Source organism: Hemicordylus capensis, chromosome 2 (genome assembly GCF_027244095.1).
Source record: "Hemicordylus capensis ecotype Gifberg chromosome 2, rHemCap1.1.pri, whole genome shotgun sequence".
Lineage (NCBI taxonomy): Eukaryota > Metazoa > Chordata > Lepidosauria > Squamata > Cordylidae > Hemicordylus > Hemicordylus capensis.
The window spans coordinates 422,820,926-422,837,551 of NC_069658.1; the positions used below are offsets into that span (position 1 = coordinate 422,820,926).

The 16,626-nt window shown below is 42.1% G+C and overlaps 1 protein-coding gene and 1 long non-coding RNA gene across 7 annotated transcripts in view; one reads left to right on the top strand and one right to left on the bottom strand.

Annotated features, from left to right (window-relative positions):
• Positions 1-13,890, bottom strand: part of ATF1 (activating transcription factor 1) — a 47,140-nt gene extending 33,250 nt beyond the window's left edge. For 2 of the 6 annotated variants that reach the window (XM_053301099.1, XM_053301093.1), the window contains exon 1: positions 13,190-13,609. The gene's annotated coding sequence lies outside the window, so the exon portion shown is untranslated. Of the gene's footprint in view, positions 1-13,189; positions 13,610-13,756 lie in introns of those variants that run through there. The other 4 variants (XM_053301092.1, XM_053301096.1, XM_053301094.1 and 1 more) reach the window with 4 other exon arrangements.
• On the top strand, positions 13,805-15,644 carry LOC128347056 (uncharacterized). Its single transcript, XR_008317353.1, has 2 exons — positions 13,805-13,943; positions 14,162-15,644. It is a non-coding gene; the product is annotated as an uncharacterized LOC128347056 (long non-coding RNA).
• Positions 15,645-16,626: the final 982 nt, after the last annotated feature.

The following is a 16,626-nucleotide window of genomic DNA, read 5'->3' on the forward strand; positions in this document are numbered from 1 at the left end:
TGCCTGAGCCTTGCTGAAACCAATGGAACTAGGGTGGATAAAAATAAATGATTAAAAAAAATTCAAATTCTTTTTGAGGAAAAAATCTATCTAAAGATAGTTTTCTATTTAAGATACATTATAGTCCAAAGGTATTCATCATGAAATAAGGATTAGTTTTTAATTATGTAGCATGAGGCTGTATATATGCAATTTTTAAATTTTTTGGTAAATGAATTCCATTAATCCATTCACAATGTCATGCTCTTCCAGAGGTTTCTGTAAGATTATTTTGGGCAATTTTTCTATCTAGAAGAGGACCAAAAATGAAACCTTCATCTGGTTGTAACTATTAAGATTATACCAGCAAGAATGCATCTTTATGTAAAAAAACCATGATTCAAATCTAGTCTTACTGACTAGTGATTCAAATCGTGATTTATATTGATTTGATTTAAATCAAATCCACCCTGAGTGGAACTTACACACAATGAAGTATTTTAAACCTCAATGATATCAGTGGGACTTGAGCATACTCAGCTTTCTCTGGGTTATGCCAAGGGACGAACTGCAAGAAGTAACGTTGGCAGGTCAGCGGGCTGTTCCAGGGGAAGGGTAGTCAGAAATTTAATAGCTGTCTCCCCTTCCGGCTGTCCTGCCAGCTCTTTGACCTCGGGGAGCACTGCCAACAAGCCACATAGCTTTTCCCTGCTCCTCTGTAATGCCAGGTCAGTCCAATAGAAATCTGAACTCATCCATGATTTGATCATGGATGAAGGGGCCGACCTGGTATGTGTTACCGAGACTTGGTTGGGGGAGGCTAGTGGTCCAGTTTGGTTCCAGCTTCTCCCACCAGGATGTTCTGTAGAGGAGCAGGTGATGGGACGTGGGCGGGGAGGTGGGGTGGCTGTGATCTATAAGGATAACATCTCCTTTACCAGGGTCCCTGTCAGGGTATCGGACCATACTGAATGTGTGTACTTGAGTTTGGGGACCAGGGATAGATTGGGACTTCTGTTGGTGTACCGATCACCCCGCTGCCCAGCGGAATCCCTTACTGAGCTCACGGACTTGGTTGCAGAATTCGCGTTGGAGTCTCCCAGACTCTTGGTGCTGGGGGACTTCAATGTTCATTTTGGGACCAATCTGTCCGGGGTAGCTCAAGAGTTCATAGCGGCCATGACAACTATGGGCCTATCCCAAGTGGTCTCCGGACTGACGCATATTGTAGGTCACACGCTTGATTTGGTCTTTTACTCTGATCAGGGTGGTGATCCGTGGGTGAGGACTCCTGTGATTTCCCCATTGTCATGGATGGACCAACATTTGGTTAAGGTTGGATTTACAATCACTTCCCACCTCCGCAGGGGCGAGGGGCCCATTAGAATGTTCCACCCGAAGAGGTTATTGGATCCACTAAGATTCTAAGAATCCTTGGAGGGATTTACTGTTGGCTTTGCTGGTGATCCCGTTGATGCCCTGGTTGAGAATTGGAACAACTTGCTCACCAGGGCAGTAGACACAATTTCTCCCAAGCGTCCCCTCTGACCTGCTTCAAATTTGGCCCCTTGGTATACGGAAGATCTACGTGGGCTGAAATGGCAAGGTAGGCGACTGGAGTGCAAGTGGAGGAAGACTAGACTTGAATCTGACAGATTGCAACATAGAGCACATCTAAAGATCTATGCTCAGGCAATACGTGCATAAACCGTGTATAGTAATCTATCGAAAAATTACACACCATAAATCAATATCGTATTACCAGAAAACCATTGTATCCAAAAAATGCCATACAAACAAGTTCCTTACACATCTGTTAATTCACAAAATGGACACTTGTATGGATGTATTAACAACAAAGAAACACACAATGGCAATGAAAGAGTTTCAAGGTAGTAGCTGAAGGGTCAAAAGGTGATCAATAGTTCCTTTTAGGTGTACAATAAATCAAGAGATCCTGTAGTGTGTCACAGGATCGTTTCTTACATTTGTTCAATCTTGCTACTGCTCCAAAAGATCAGTTCTTGCTGTTATTCGCTGTTACTCAACAGGTATCCTAGGTAAGCAGGTATCTAGGTAGTTTGTAGCCTGTTTCCTCCTGCTCTGAGCAGGGCTTCATCAGGAGAAGTTTTTAGCAATTTTCATTAGTGGCTCATTTTTGTTGCTCCTTAAACAATTTTCATTAATTACTAGTATCTGCCCCCCCTTCCTTGAACCATAATTTGGAGTCATCAGTTACCCGTTGTGTTAACAGTTACCCGCTGTGATGTGTTTAAAGAATTTTTCGCAGATAAAATCTCTCGGATTCGGGCCAACCTAAATGGAAACTCCACAATTAATTTGATGTCTGAGCTGGAGGTGCCCAACAACCCCTCTTATGTGATTCGACTGGAACGGTTTCAGTTTGTGACTCCTGAGGATGTGGACAAGCTGCTTGGAGCGGTGAGGCCTACCACTTGTTCTCTTGACCCTTGTCCAACATGGCTTGTTCGATCTAGCAGGGAGGTTGTTTTAAACAGCCTGGTGGAAATCATAAATGCTTCTCTGAGGGAGGGCAGGATACCTCCTTGTCTTAAGGAGGCAATCATTAGACCTCTTTTAAAGAAGCCTGCATTAGATCCCTCAGAGTTGAGCAATTATAGGCCTGGTTTCCAACCTCCCCTGGCTAGGCAAGGTAATTGAGAGGGTGGTGGCCTTTCAGCTCCAGGCAGTCTTGGAGGAAACTGATTATCTAGACGCATTTCAAATTGGTTTTCGGGCGGGCTATGGGGTGGAGACTGCCTTGGTTGGCCTGATGGATGATCTCCAATTGGGAATTGACAGAGGAAGTGTGACTCTGTTGGTCCTTTTGGATCTCTCGGCGGCTTTCGATACTATCGACCATAGTATCCTTCTGGAACGTCTGAAGGTGTTGGGGGTGGGAGGCACTGTTTTACAGTGGTTCCGCTCCTACCTCTCAGATAGATTCCAGATAGTGTCAACTGGAGACTATTATGAGCCCCACCGCCACTTCAAAATCTGAGCTTAAGTATGGTATCCCTCAAGGCTCTGCACTTTCTCCAATGCTTTTTAATATCTACATGAAACCGCTGGGAGAGATCCTCGGGGGATATGGAGCTGGGTGTTACCAGTACGCTGATGACACCCAGATCTACTTCTCCATGTCAACTTCTTCAGGAGCTGGCATATCCTCCCTAAATGCCTGCCTGGAAGCAGTAATGGGCTGGATGATGGAGAATAAACTGAAGCTGAATCCAGATAAGACGGAGGTACTTATTGTGCAGGGTCAGAACTCTAGAAATAATTTTGATCTGCCTGTTCTAGATGGGGTCACACTTCCCCAAAAGGAACAGGTTCGCAGTCTGGGAGTACTTCTGGATCCACACCTCTCCCTGGTTTCTCAGGTTGAGGCGGTGGCCAAGGGTGCTTTCTATCAGCTTCGGCTGATACACCAGCTGCACCCGTTTCTCAAGATCAATGACCTCAAACAGTGGTATATCTGTTGGTGACCTCCAGACTTGACTTCTGTAATGCGCTCTACGTGGGGCTGCCTTTGTACGTAGTCCGGAACCTTCCGTTGGTTCAGAATGCGGCAGCCAGATTGGTCTCTGGGTCATCTCAGAGAGACCATGTTACTCCTTTACTGATGGAGTTACACTGGCTGCCAATAAGTTCACAGACAAAATACAAAGTGCTAGTTATGACTTACAAAGCCCTAAACGGCTTAGGCCCTGGGTATCTAAGAGAGCGTCTTCTTCATTATGACCCCCACCGTCCACTGAGGTCATCTGAGGAGGTCCATCTCCAGTTACCGCCAACTCATTTGGTGGCTACACAGAGACAGGTCTTCTCGGTCGCTGCCCCGAGATTGTGGAATGTGCTCCCTGCTGAGATACGATCCTCCACCTCTGGCAATTTTCAAACACCTGAAAACCCAGGAGAGGAGAGCTGATCTTGTGGTAGCAAGCATGACTTGTCCCCATAGCTAAGCAGGGTCTGCCCTGGTTGTATATGAATGGGAGACTTGATGTGTGAGCACTGCAAGATCTTCGCCTCAGGGGATGAAGCTGCTCTGGGAAGAGCAGAAGGTTTCAAGTTCCCTCCCTGGCTTCTCCAAGATAGGGCTGAGAGAGATTCCTGCCTGCAACCTTGGCGAAGCCGCTGCCAGTCTGTGAAGACAATACTGAGCTAGATAGACCAATGGTCTGACTCAGTATATGGCAGTTTCCTATGTTCCATCTTTTCACCCAAGCTTTCTCAGCTTCCTAAATTTTGAGGTTTTTAATATCTGGTTTATTTTAAAATTAAAAACCCGATTTCAGGATTTTAATCACTGTAATTGTTTGTTGTTTTAAAATGTTTTTAAACTGTTAATTGTTATATTGTTTTTTAATTTGTTTTAGCTCTTTACTGTTTTAGTGGTTTGTTTTAATTGTAAACCGCCCTGAGCCATTTTGGAAGGGCGGTATACAAATCAAATCAAATCAAATCAAGAAGAAGTAGAAGAGGAGGAGGAGGAGGAGGCTAGCAGCTTCATAGGCAGATGGTATTGCAATGAGACAAATTGCCTCTTTAGCAATAGCAATAGCACTTACATTTATATACCTCTTTATAGCCGGAGCTCTCTAAGCGGTTTACAATGATTTAGCATATTGCCCCCAACATTCTGGGTACTCATTTTACCGACCTCGGAAGGATGGAAGGCTGAGTCAACCTTGAGCCCCTGGTCAGGATCAAACTTGTAACCTTCTGGTTACAGGGCGGCAGTTTTCTTTAGGCATATCATAATGATTTGTTAAGGTGAGAGGAAGGGAAAGTGTTTTGGCATTCATTTTTTTCCCCAAGTGAACCAACTTTTTTCCAAGTCACAGTATGATGAGTGTCTTTGTGGTCATAAATAGGGATGGCACGCATGAGAAGCAACTATCCTGCTTCCCACTCTGCTTGTCTTAAGAACCCAGCAGGATGGGGTACTCTCCCTGCCCACCTTCCATAGCAATAGCAATAGCAATAGCAATAGCACTTACATTTATATACCACTCTATAGCCGGAGCTCTCTAAGCGGTTTACAATGATTTTAGCATATTGCCCCCTTTGCAAGATATGGAAGAAAGAAAGATATGGGAGAAGAAAGGCGGAGCTGTTTATATCCCATATTTTTGCTTCAGCACTTTCTGCATCTGCTATATGCAACAACAATGCATTTCATCACACCTGTAGCACTATCAGACATTTTCCAGTCAACAGCACCACTGTCTGCATTCAAGAATTTAAAACCCAATTTTAAGTTCCAATAAAAATACCCTTAAGGCATTAAAAGAGGACCTGCTAGTTCTGAACATGTTGTTACACAACATTTGAAATAGTTGCAAGAGCCGTTGCTGACAAACTGGAAATTATATTTCTCTCAATGGAAATATGAGTCATTGATTTTTCCCTGCTGAGATCAACCACAGGAGCTCAGTCCTGAAACCCGAAGTACGCTGCAAGTATAAAAGTCAGCTTAATGAAAAAAAAGAAAACACTCTTCTTCACTCTTTCCATTCTTACTCAGATGAATTATGGAACAGATGTCAAAGGGATAGCTCTCACAAAAACAGCAACAACATATTCTCAAGTACTCATATTTTAATTGGTATCTTTCCTTACCTCCAATATGGTCCCCAAAGTGTGTTGCAGGGAACCCAGGGGATTCTTATCAGGGGGCTTCAGATGAGAGATCAGTCATGGCAGACAAGCTTTCCCCCAAAACAGCTTGCCCACCACTACCAATTATCCCCAGCACCATGAAACTGCAAGACAGTATAGTGTGTATTCTTTACTGGGGTGCATGCTCAGTGCACATACGGTATACTCTTGCTAACTGAACAAGGAGACATCTTTTAAAGTGGTGATTCTCTTGTATTCAGCAGGGGAAGAGCAACTAGCCCTGTCCAACCCCAACACAGGATCCCGCCAGTGGCTGTACCTGCCTTATGTTTCTTTTTTAGATTGTGAGCCCTTTGGGGACAAGGGACCATTATTGATGTATTATTTATTTTTCTACATAAACCCTTTGTGAACTTAAATACTCATAGTAGTAGTAGTAGTAGTAGTAGTAGTAGTAGTAGGTATAGGTCTGGACAGTGCTCTGCAAGAAATGACTGCCCTTGCTAAGCAATGGGGCAGCTTTTAAAGTGGTGAAAACGTGGAAGGGATTCCCTAAAGGTAGAGAGATTGAACACCATTGTTCTACTCTGTACTTAAAAGGGTCATAGTCTGGAAAGATATCTTCCATCTGAGGGAATCACAGCTACAGCTTTCTTCAAAAATGAGATATAAGATTTGATTCATCAAGTATGGCAAATAATATCATCACAAATAAATAACAATGATGATGATGATGATGATGATGATGATGTAGTGATGTAGATAGGCTATACCTCCCTCGCAGCTCAGGTGGAAGAGGAATGCTGCAAGTCCATCAAACAGTAGAGGAGGAGAAAAGAGGCCTTGAAGAATATATCAAGGACAGTGAAGAAGATGCACTTCAAATGGTCAATAACGAGAAACTATTCAACACCAATGAAACAAAGCAGGCCTTCAGGAAAGAACAAGTCAAGAACCGAGCAGAAAAATGGAAAAATAAGCCACTGCATGGTCAATATTTGCACAATATAAGTGGAAAATCAGACATCACCAAGACCTGGCAATGGCTTAAGAATGGCAAGTTGAAGAAAGAAACTGAGGGTTTAATACTGGCTGCACAAGAACAGGCACTAAGAACAAATGCAATAAGAGCAAAAGTCGAAAAATCAACAACAAACAGCAAGTGCCACCTTTGTAAAGAAGCAGATGAAACAGTGGACCACCTAATCAGCTGTTGTAAAAAGATCGCACAGACTGACTACAATCAAAGGCATGACAAGGTAGCAGGGATGATAAACTGGAACATCTGCAAAAAATACAAGCTACCTGTAGCCAAAAATTGGTGGGACCATAACATTGAAAAAGACTTCCAACTACAAACAGACAAACATCTGCCACACAATACACCAGATATAACTGTAGTCAAGAAGAAAGAAAAACAAGTTAAAATAATCAACATAGCAATACCAGGGGATAGCAGAATAGAAGAAAAAGAAATAGAAAAAATCACCAAATACAAAAACCTACAAATTGAAATTGAAAGGCTGTGGCAGAAAAAGACCAAAATAATCCCAGTGGTCATTGGCGTCCTGGGTGCAGTTCCAAAAGACCTTGAAGAGCACCTCAACACCATAGGGGCCACAGAAATCACCACCAGCCAATTACAAAAAGCAGCTTTACTGGGAACAGCCTATATTCTGCGACGATATCTATAACAGCAACAACACTGACAATAAAATTCAGCCATCCCAGGTCCTTGGGAAGGACTCGATGTCTGGATAAAACAAACCAGTCAATAACACCTGTCTGACTGTGTAAACAAGAGATAATAATAATAATAGAGGGTTTGTCTATTTTAGAAGACTAACATTGCAACTACTGCACAACCACTTCATTAACTTATAGCTTTGTCTGAGAGAGAAAGAGAGAGAGAGAGCGCTAGAACAGGTTCACAGGCAAAATATGATCACACCAAGTTCTTTCTCCTCAGCAGATATTTCTCTAAAGGAAATGAAAACTTAAAAGGTACCAGAAGTAAGGGAAAGAGAAAAACAATACAACAAATATCACAAAATGTCAGTTTCTATACACAACCTAGACCTTAAAAGAAAACATGACGGCAGTTTTAAACACTTTTCACCTGATTAGTCCCTTTGATTTTTATCAGTTGTAACTTGTGAGTAGCTTGGGACTAGCTGGAGTCAAACAATACAGACCTAAAAGAAGCAACTTCCCTTCTAAAAGGAAATCTCTAGTACATACTGTTTTCATTGCTAGATTTCACCAGGCAAGAAATTCCAATCACTAAAGTGGTATTGCATGAAATCTGGTTCAGCATAGACACCTGTGTTGCTGTATTGTATCTTGAATAGGTCAGCATTTCCCAACTGGTGGGCCGCACTGACTCACTCTGAGTCAGCTGCGAAAATGGGAAGTTTAAACTCCCCGCATGACTCACCTCCTTATGTACCAGGAGGGATGCACCTTTCCCCAGTGCATTATGAGGTGACTCATAATTATGAGTTTAAAATTCCCCACTTTTGGAGTTGATTCAGAAAGAAGAAAGAATGGATGGATGGATGGATGGATGGATGGAGAGATAGATAATCACACTGTGACTTTGCCACCGGGCAGTGCACTCTTTTTTTTTTTTTTTTAAATGTAAGTATACCTCAGGATTTAAAAAGGTTGGGAAGCACTATAACAGATAATGGTCTTTAAAGAAAGGTAATAGTTCCATGTAAGTAGCAAATGTTGTACTCCTTTACCATCAAAATGTAATCATTTTGATGGTAATGGTGCTGAAGACAGCACCATTTTGATGCTGCTGTCTTCAAAATAGAAGACAGCACTTCTATTCTGCAGTTAGCATGAATGTTAGTTTTCTAAACAACACCAGCCTCTGAATATCATGGCAATTATTATAGTCCCAATTTATTTTTTAATATAATTCCCCCATATTCTTTGATACATACCATATGTTTATTTTATTGAATAAAAATGTATAACCAGAAGCCAGAAAATCCAAACTAATTTGTTAGGTTCCTTATCGTTTATCTTTTAAAATCAATCTATTTAACTGATTAACACTAGCTGCGTTTAGTATGTATGCATCATCACACACCTCTCTACCAGTAAAGGAGCATAACAGTGCAAAACATCACACACATTCATTTCAAATATGAAGCCAATTTTATAATCACTTATTTCAAATGACAAAAATGTCATCAAATCACTATGTATTGATGTTATTTATTTGCAAAATAAATATCCCACCATCACGAGCCAGCATGGTGTAGTGGTTAGAGTGCTGGACTAGGACCGGGAAGACCCGAGTTCAAATCCCCATTCAGCCATAAAACTAGCTGGGTGACTCTGGGCCAGTCACTTCTCTCTCAGCCTAGCCTACTTCACAGGGTTGTTGTGAAAGAGAAACTCAAGTATGTAGTACACCGCTCTGGGCTCCTTGGAGGAAGAGCGGGATATAAATGTAAAATAATAATAATAATAATAATAACAATCTTCTAAACAAAAAGCATCCAAGCAATGAGTGGTAGATTATTGATATATGAATTGAAATATGCATGCCTCCTTCTCTGAATTATGCTACATAAATAAAAGGCAACAGAAGCATCTCAAACGCTCCATATAGCCAACTTTTTGTTGGTTTAAATATTCTGTTTCAACAATATCCTGAATAGTACCAGCATTTCAAAGCAGCATAATCATATACAGACAAAATGGTGTTAATCTACAACTTTACCAGCAATTATGGATTATCTCCCCCCACTCCCGCCCAGGTTAACTTGAACAATTATGCTTAGTAGCTGTGTAGCGCCTTTTAGTACTCAAAGTACATCACATACTTCATTTTGTTCTAATTCTTACAACTTATAAAAAAAGGTCATTATTACTACCCACACACCACAGGTTGAAGGCTCTGTGAGAAAGCGAGGCATTTGCCTAAAGTTACCCAGTGAGCCCATGGCAGAGGCCAGATCTGAACCAAAGACTTCCTGATTCATAGCTGAGTCTCTTAGCTGATACCTACACTCACTATCCAAGCAAGGTGACACAGAATGATCTTACAGTAAGAGTTAGATAAATGGAGGTGCTTTATACCATTCTTATGTGCATAGAAGGCATTCTGTTAACATTTCGTATGGTTGCCAATTCTTTGGTATTTTAAGAACATAACAGCTCTGCTGGATTGGGTCCAAGGCCCATCTAGTCCAGCATCCTGTTTCACACAGTGGCCCACCACTCTTTTCTAAGAACAATACTATGAGAGGAGAGAAACTATTCCAATTAGCCACTGTAGATACTAACAGAATTCTGTAGTCAACTGGAAAAACATACATACATTTCTGCTTTTGGCCACTACTGTAAAATAAACATTTAGCTCAAGCCAGTTTTCAGGACAAAGACAAAGCTGGAAAGAGATAATAATCCGCAGCAGCTTCACTAGCTCACACTCCTAAAAGATTCTGGGGTTCCCAGGCCTTTCGAAATGTAGTTTACTGTTTGCAAAATTTTGCAGTATAATTAAACTTCTGAAGTTATCCAGTCTATAATCAGGCTTTAAAAATCCCAAGCATCTGTTCACCTAAAAATGTAATGCTGATGCATTTTTACAGTCTTGATCTAAATGTAAAGATAGCTGGCAACATTAAGTGTTATTTGAAGTGTCAAAAGTAAACTACATAAAGGCCTTTAGTACAAACAGCTCATTTTAAAAGTAAGCATACCCAAGAAAAACTGGGTTGCTGCTTCCATGTATTTGTAAGAAGAAAATTGTAATTTTAAGAGGAAAGTGGCAGTATAGTTGATTCAGTACATTCATACTTTGTATCTCCAAAGTACTGCCCAGGTACTGACTTCATTTCACAGAAAAATTCAATTTTGTAAAATTCTTATACTATTCTGATCATGCTGATATTTTCTTCATGATTCTACTTCAAAAATACTTGTTCAGTCTTTGAGATGATTTTTCATCTTAATTATCATAATGTTTTGTTTTCTGGTCTTCCTTTTTCTTACTTTAAACCTTTGATCCACTCCCCTGTTTGTCTGGGGCACATAGCAAGTACACTCAGATGAGCTTCTGAATGGCAAACTACACATGCTCCACACTGTACCCTCTTCTTCTCAATCCCCTTTTTAGAGAGGTTATAAAGGTAAAGTGTGCCGCCAAGTTGGTGTCAACTCCTGGCAACCATAGAGACCTGTGGTTGTCTTTGGTAGAATACAGGAGGGATTTACCACTGCCTTCTCTCAAGCAGTACAAGATGATGCCTTTCAGTATCTTCCAATATTGCTGCTGCCTGAACTGGCAACCTCTGGACTGCTAGTCAAGTCATTTCCCTGTGCGCCATTAGGTGGTTGAGCTACATGTATAATAACCCATCTAATTTACCTTAAGGCTGAGCCATTGACTCCGTTGCTTATAGCCTCCTGTCATCTCCAGACCACAAAGGAACAGGAGTACCATGAACCAACCTCTGATATGAATATAACCACTTGAGAAGTAGGTTATCTGCAACACTTTACTAAGTGGCATGGAGACTTTTATAACAGATCTGAACTTGAATCAGAAATATAGGAAACCAGGGAAGTGGTAGAAGTTTCTTCAATATTTGGCAGAATAGCATAGATGACCAATTTACTATGCAGTTACAGTACATACTGTAGAAAACTACCAATGTACCGTGGTGCAGTTGTCTGTATGTGTTTAACTCCTGGTTTCATGTAATGTCCCAATTTAAACTATTTGTTCTTTCTGCTAAACTCTCTCCTCATGTGGTCCAAGATTGCTTGTTGCAGTTAAATATCTTTGTCCTTTTGTTCCAGCTTCTACATGTTTGGAATGCTTTCTCAAAGTGTTCAGCACTTGGGGGTGGGGTGGGGTGGAAATACTTAAAAGGAATCTCTGTTGTTCTGCTTTTATTCCACTCCTAAATCTTTTATTTATCTTATTTTACCTTAAATAACTTCCTATGGTCAATTTGAACAACCGGTTGCAATATAAATAAGTTTACTTTATTGTTCTGAACTTGTATTTACTGTTATTTGCATATTCCTGTTTTTTGTTTCTTGTGAATTCTGTAGATTGTGAGCCAATCTATTTCCTTATGTATAAACATGTCTGATAGATGTATAGGTTCATTTATTTACACAGCATCATCTCTGAGCATAGTACTTTACAGGAAAATGTAAGAAACAGGGATGCTTTCTGCCCTGAAGAATTTGCAATTAAAATGTCAAAAGTAAGGAAGCCAACAAATTTTGGGAAGAAATTAGGAAGACAAGAATAGTAAAGGATGAATGTGAGTAAATGCAGCTTCATGTGCTTAAGCTTTGTTAAGCTAAAGGTTCTATGTAAACGGTGGGTTTTGAGGTGGGATTTTGAAGCAAAGAAAGGGAAGCATAAGAATACCAATAAAATGAGGTGTACTGAGATGACAGACAGACAGGTATAAATATATGGACATTAAACAGTTTTAAGCCTCTGGTCATTTGCAGAGAGAGAGAACTGACAATGTTAAAGTTTGTCTTTTTATTTCTACAAATGAACATGACTAATCTTCTGGAAGCTGTGTGAGGATTGTATGACACACTTACATTTATTTCAAATCACTCCTGCTCTAGTATTCCACAGTATACATAAAGGTAAAGTGTGTCGTTGAGTCAGTGTCGACTCCTGGCAACCACAGAGCACTGTGCCTTTTCTTAAGTAGAATACAGGAGGGCACTGTTCCATCTAAGGCATGGGTACATGCGTGCGCTCACAAGTTTTTTTGATGTCCACTCAGTAAATTTTAGATCCCACTCAGGTTGAATCAGGAAGGCCCCTGATTCTGAATGCATATGCGCAAACACTGCCTTGATACTGCCACCCAGAACAAAACTCATACGGCACACAGATGAAAAAAGTTAGAGAGAACACTGCAAAAGGGGTTTACCACTGCCATCTCCCACACAGTATGAGATGGTGCCTTTCTTCCTATATCGCTGCTGCCTGATATAGGTGTTTCCCATACCAGGAGGGATTCAAACCAGCAACCTCATTCTTGCCAGGCAAGTCATTTCCCACTGAGCCATTAGGTGGATACATACATACATACATATACAGAGAGAATGCACAACTTATATACCACATATGATGGTCATGTCCCCATATTCTGCACTAGTCATTTGTAAACACACATATACACACCCCGAAGCTACCATTCCTGCAGCTCCCTACCAAGTGTCCATGATCTGCAAAGCTGGGGGAAATAACCCCTCACTGTTATTTAACCAACCTAACAAACACATTATAGACTAGAATATCTAATCTGTCTTCAGCCAAAGAGGTTCAGAGCCTTTTCACACATTACACAGCCACAAGCCCAGGCTCGCCACCAAGCATACGCTCAACTGGGAACGGTGACCCAGCCTGCTTCCTCGACAAGCCTCTGTGAGAGCCACGTTTTCGACACACTCGATCGTCGCAGTCACTTGCTTTATTTCTGTAGGGGTGCGCCTCAGAGGCGTAACACGTGCGTGGCGGATCTTGCAGAGTAAGAAGAAGGGGACCCACCATCCCGTGAAGGCACTTTGTTAGGAGCGAAGCCCTCAGGCGGGCCAAGTCCAGGACAGCCATGGCGAAGAAGCCGGAGAGCCCATGAGGAACGAGCGCTGAATAAGCGAGCCCCTTGGACTGCGGGAGGAGGAGGCACGACCAGGGCTGCCATGGGGCTGGGAGGAAGGAGGTCAGCGGGCGAGCCGCCCGGGGCGCTTGTGCAACAGCTGGGGACGAAGGTCTCAGCGCCGCGGCTGAGGGAAGGAGACGCTCCCACGGCTTCCCCTCCCGCCCAATCACAACCGCCTCCGAGTGGCTCGAGCCCTTCCCAACCGCGCGTGCCCTGCAACGGTTCCATAACGCCTGGCGGCAGCAGCAGCAGCAGCAACAGCCGCCACGGCTTGGCTTTCAACAGAGTGGAGTGGCGGCATCTCTCTCTCTCTCTCGCCCCCCCCCCGCCCGCTTTCTGGAGACTTCTCCCCCTCCCTCCCTTCCTCTCCCCACCCCGCTCGCGCTCGTTGATTCGGTCGCGTCCGCTTCGCCTCGCGCCCTGATTGAGTCGTTGGCGGTCGCGCCCGCTTTTACCTCAGAGGCACCGCCGGCTGCGTCTCGGCCTCGCGTCGCGCCCAAAAAGGGACCGGAGATGGCGCCACCCTAACGCCTCAGGGAGCCCGAGCCGCTGCCACCACCAGCATTATCAACAGACTAGGCCCTGCCAGGGACGCGCGCACACACTCCCTGGTGGCTGGGGTGGGCGGGTTGCGACTATAGAGTGAGTCGGAGACCAGGACTAGAGCGAGCTTTGGCTTGTGATGATAGAGTTCTCTCTTTCGTAAAGCCTAGAGTAACCACGCTTGCGGAACCATAGAGTTTAAAACAATAAATGGAGCTCGTCCAGGAGCAAATACTCTGAAAGAAAAGGAAAAGAAAATGCTACATACATATGCCAACAACACCCATTTTCAGATCATTCTTATGTTTATATTGCAGACAGAACACACACGGAAGAGCTGTGGTCCCAGGGTCTGACGTTATCTTGAAGCAAGCAGGTCTAGGTCCGGCCAGTCAGTGCCTGGATGGGAGACTGCCTAGGAATCCCACATAACACCGCATTGAGTTCCAGGATGCCAGAAAGGCGAGGCATACGTGTAATAAATAATAATAGGTAACCACAGGCATATTCAGAGAAGGCTGTGCTGAACAAATTGAACTTGAGAGAAGAGAGGATTTATAAAGCAACTGCAGGAGATACTTGTAATAAAATATCTCCAGTGTTTCTGTTGTAAAATGAGGGATTTAGACAGAGGTAATAAATGTTTTGGGGATGGTGGACATTCAGAGCAGTAGTCAAAGTTTACTGCTTTGTGACTAATCGTTACCTTTCAAAGGAATTCAGAATGGTCAACTATGACCTCACAATGTCTGTGGTGTATCAGAGCAGTAACATAAATGGTCACCACAAATGCACACACAAAATATCATCCTGCAGCACCCACCACTTCAGTGATTTTTCTGAATGTATAGAATTTGACATTAGCTTATCTTTATTATGAAAATACGGTTTCCTCCACCCCCGAGGTATTGGCTTTTTTTTTTTTTTGCTGAAGTATGCACTTCCCTGCTACTGTTTCCGTTCAATAAGCTCAGCCAGAGACAAATATCATAAAAGGCATCATCATAATTACTGGTCATGGTTAAGCTTCATAATTTCCATTCTGGCTTTGAGCAGATCACTACTGATTCCATATAAAAGCATTAGATTTTCCTTTAGTATTAAATTGTGGTTTATTAAATACGCAGAATCACTATTTTTTGTAGTTGTTCCCCACCATTACATAAAAAAACAAACATGCACAAGAAATTTGTCGTGTAGTCTTCGTTTTCTAAAGCATGCCCAATTCTGACAAACCATAATATTAAAGAAACACGAAAATAAGCTACCCATTAGATTATAGCAAACTAGTTCAAGAGCTTTACCTTGTCTTTGAGATCTTATGACTATGCAATTCATCTTGCAGCTATGAGGGGAAACAGTCAGAGATTATGAGAGAAGCAGTTTGCTGACAAGTTGCAATTAGTGATACCCATTGTTTACTCAATTTGGATTACACAGCAAACTATTTTTACTGTTCCCAGAAGTGCAGGAGGTAATTGGAGTGTGTAAGAGGAAAAGGGAACATGTGAGAAGAGTGCTCTTGACAAAACTCAACCCAATGAGTTATTTTTGTGACTGTTTTTGGTTTTTTTTAAAGAACGAACACAGGAAGATATAAATAACGGACAAAACAATTGTGATATTTAGTAAGATGTGTAATCTAGTACACCAAAACATTTTAGTGAAGAGTCAGGCATACCTGCACAAAAAAGTAAGACATATAGCCTGTTCTATTAGCAAAAGTGTGTGTAAGTTTACATAATCTTTTACTAACAGAAGCTGCTCTAACAATTCTATTAAAAAGTTAACGTTATCTAATCTGATGCAAGGGAAGAACTACAGGTGTGGTCAGTCATTTCTTCCTTAACATGGTATGAGAAAGTTAATTTCAGGTTCAAATATAGCAACATTGCACCTTCTGCAGATCAGCTTAAATTTGGTGCCAGTTAAATTGATGGAAAGCATACTTAAGAACAAAATGGTTAAGCATATAGAAGAACAGGCCTTGTTGAAGGCGAACCAGCATGGCTTCTGCAAGGGAAAGTTTTGCCTCACTAATCTTTTGGAGTTGTTTGAGAGTGTCAACAGGCATGTGGATGAAGGTGATCTGGTTGACATAGTATAACTGGACTTCAAAAAAGCTTTTGATAAAGTTCCCCACCAAAGGCTCTTGAGTAAACTTAGCAGTCATGGAATAAGGGGACAGGTTCGTGTGTGGATTGGTAACTAGTCGAAGGACAGGAAACAGAGAGTAGAGATAAATGGACAGTTTTCACAATGGAGGTAGGTAGGAAGTAGGGTCCCCCAGGGATCAGTACTGGGACCAGTGCTCTTTAACTTGATCATAAATGATCAAGAAGTTGGGGTGCCCAGCAAAGTGGCCAAATTTGCAGATGACACTAAACTGTTGAGGGTAGTGAAATCCACAACGGATTATGAGGAACGCCAAAAAGATCTCTCCAAACTGGGGTACTGGGTGACAAAACCGAGCATTGGTTTCATACAGCTAGGGACAAAATTCAGAAAGAAAAAGGAATTGTAGCAAAAAGAGTAAGACAGGAATGTAAAATAAGCAAAAATAGAAGAGACAGAAAGAAATGCTGCCTAGGAATTTGCTGAGGATAGAAAGAACTGCGGCGGGGTTATTCCCCTCGGTCCGAAGTGAGTGTGTCTCTTGCTTTAACAAATCACATTCTGTCCTGCCTTGGAGCTACTGAGAGGAATAATCCATGAGGTGTCCCTGGCCTCAGCAACCAAGAATGGCAAATGTGGTTCAATGTAAGCAAGTGTAAAGTGATGC